This window comes from Phoenix dactylifera, unplaced genomic scaffold (assembly GCF_009389715.1).
Source record: "Phoenix dactylifera cultivar Barhee BC4 unplaced genomic scaffold, palm_55x_up_171113_PBpolish2nd_filt_p 001006F, whole genome shotgun sequence".
Classification (NCBI taxonomy): domain Eukaryota; kingdom Viridiplantae; phylum Streptophyta; class Magnoliopsida; order Arecales; family Arecaceae; genus Phoenix; species Phoenix dactylifera.
Window position 1 is genome coordinate 35,190 of NW_024068360.1, and position 2,252 is coordinate 37,441.

General features: G+C 42.3%; 1 non-coding gene across 1 annotated transcript; it reads left to right on the plus strand.

Moving 5' to 3' along the window:
* Nucleotides 1–1,759: 1,759 nt before the first annotated feature.
* On the plus strand, nt 1,760–1,866 carry LOC120107761. Its single transcript, XR_005509414.1, has one exon. It is a non-coding gene; the product is annotated as a small nucleolar RNA R71 (small nucleolar RNA).
* The last annotated feature ends 386 nt before the right edge of the window (nt 1,867–2,252 follow it).

The following is a 2,252-nucleotide window of genomic DNA, read 5'->3' on the forward strand; positions in this document are numbered from 1 at the left end:
GATGGTTCTTGTGGTCCCTTGACTATAACCCTCCACAAGGCATAGTCTTGTGCTTGAATGAAGATTCTCATTCTAGTCTTCCAATAGGTATAATTTGTCCCATTGAAGAGTGGAGGTCTATTGGTTGCTTGCCCCTCGGCAGGAACATTGTTAAAGGGTGTTGCCATCTAGATCTTTGGCTAAGACGGTTAGGTCTTTTAAGAAATACACAGAGCACCTGCTCTGATACCACTTGTTGCCCAGAGATGGTCACCCAAGAGGGGGGTGAATTGGGTGTTTTAAAAACTTTTGACTGTTTAAAAATAGAACTCACAAATGTATGAGCTAAACAAAAATAAAGCTATGAAGATAAGCAATCGCAAACACAAGCTTTTATAGTGGTTCGGAGCCTCCACCGCTCCTACATCCACTCCCCAAAGCACCGTTGGGAATTTTCACTATAATCCACGATTACAGTACGGTAGTTTTTGCGAGTTCACTACCCAACTCGTTGTTTTACACCGGGCTAACAACCAACCCTAAAACCCCCAATTACACTTAGGCTTGGGACGCCTTTCCCTTGTTCCAAGTCCCTTGACTGGAACAAGCACCACAATAGAAGATTTTACAAAGGATTAAAAAAGCTCTAAATAAGCAAATAAGACAATGATGAACAATAGAACCCGGAAGAATCCTTTTGCCGTTGGAAGCGTAGGAAATGGTGATTCTTCCGATGTGGATCGCGTAGGTTTGAGTGTGAGCTTTGAATCCCGAGCGCGCGAGAGTGGTTGAGCTTGAAATCGCTTGGGAAGCTTGAAAGCACTTGACTTCTTCACTTGAATGCACTCACTTCCTTGAACTTCTCTCTCTTGCTTCTCTCTTAAATGATCTAGCTTTTGGGTTTGTGAAGAGTTATTGAGAAGCACTTACGTGGTCCCTTTTATAGACCAAAAAGCAAATATAGCCGTTAGAGATAAAGTTAGAGAGATTTGAAATTCAAAACATCCTGCAAAAAGTTGTCAGTAGCGTCCCAGGCGTTCCGGAGACGTCTCCGCTTCAACGAGAGACGTCTCGGCTACAAGATTTTATTTTTTACATTGTTTGGGGTCGACTCGGCGCTTTACAGGGACGTCTCGGCTTGTTTGCACTTTCTGCATGGGGACGACTCCTCTCCCTCGGGGACGACTCCGCTTCTTTATCTCAGAAAAACATGTCTTCTGGAATTCCCTGAGAGAGTCGACTCCGCTCTTTCAGGGGACGTCTCCGCTGCCTTATCACCGAAAAAATCATTCTCTGGAAAACCCTGAGAGAGCCGTCTCCGCTATCTTGGGGACGACTCGGGAAGTCTGCTTTTTACTTGCGGGGACGACTCCGCGTACGGTGGGGACGTCTCGCGCATATCTCTTGAAAAACTGTCTTTCTGCCGCCACTGAGAGAGTCGACTCCGCTATCGCGGGGACGACTCGGCAGGTGCCGGGGACGTCTCCCAACGTGCCAGTTCTTCCTGTTTGTGCCAGAGACGTCTCTGAGACTATCAGGAGACGTCTCGGCTTTCCCTGATCTGTTTTCTTCATCTCAAAACTTCTTTAATAAATTCATAAAAATTATGGGAACTTGCCTAACATTTCTTAACAATATTCTTAATAAAGCACAAGAATTCCTCAATTAAATTGTTAAGATAAATAAAATTATACTCTAGTGTTTTGTATTCATCAAAATCCATTAGGGGGTCAACAAGGACAAACCATCATAAAAGAAACTAATGACTCTCCAAATTTCATATCCATGATGTGGGCAAGCAAGCAGAAGGTCCTCAAATCTTTCCCAATATTGAAAAAATGTTTCTCCATCTTTTTGTGCAAAGTTCATGATATTTCTTCTAAGTGTGTTTGTTTTATGTGTTGGGAAGAATTTCTTTAAAAATTCTCTTGTCATTTCTTGCCAAGTAGCTATGGTCCTAGGCCTTAAGGAGTGTAACCATGATTTAGCTTTTTCTTTTAAAGAAAAAGGAAATAACTTAAGCTTAACTACCTCTTCAGTGACATCATTGAAATGAAGTGTTGAACATACTTCATCAAATTCTTTAAGATGCAAATAGGGACTTTCAGAATCAAGTCCGTGAAACTTTGGGAGTAATTGGATTATTTCTGGTTTCATGTCAAAAGCTCCCGCAGCAGTAGGAATAACCATATAGGATGGGGTACTGGTCCTAGTGGGTTGTAAATAATCACGAAGCGTTCTAATAGGTAAGTCATCTTGAAATTCATTATCTC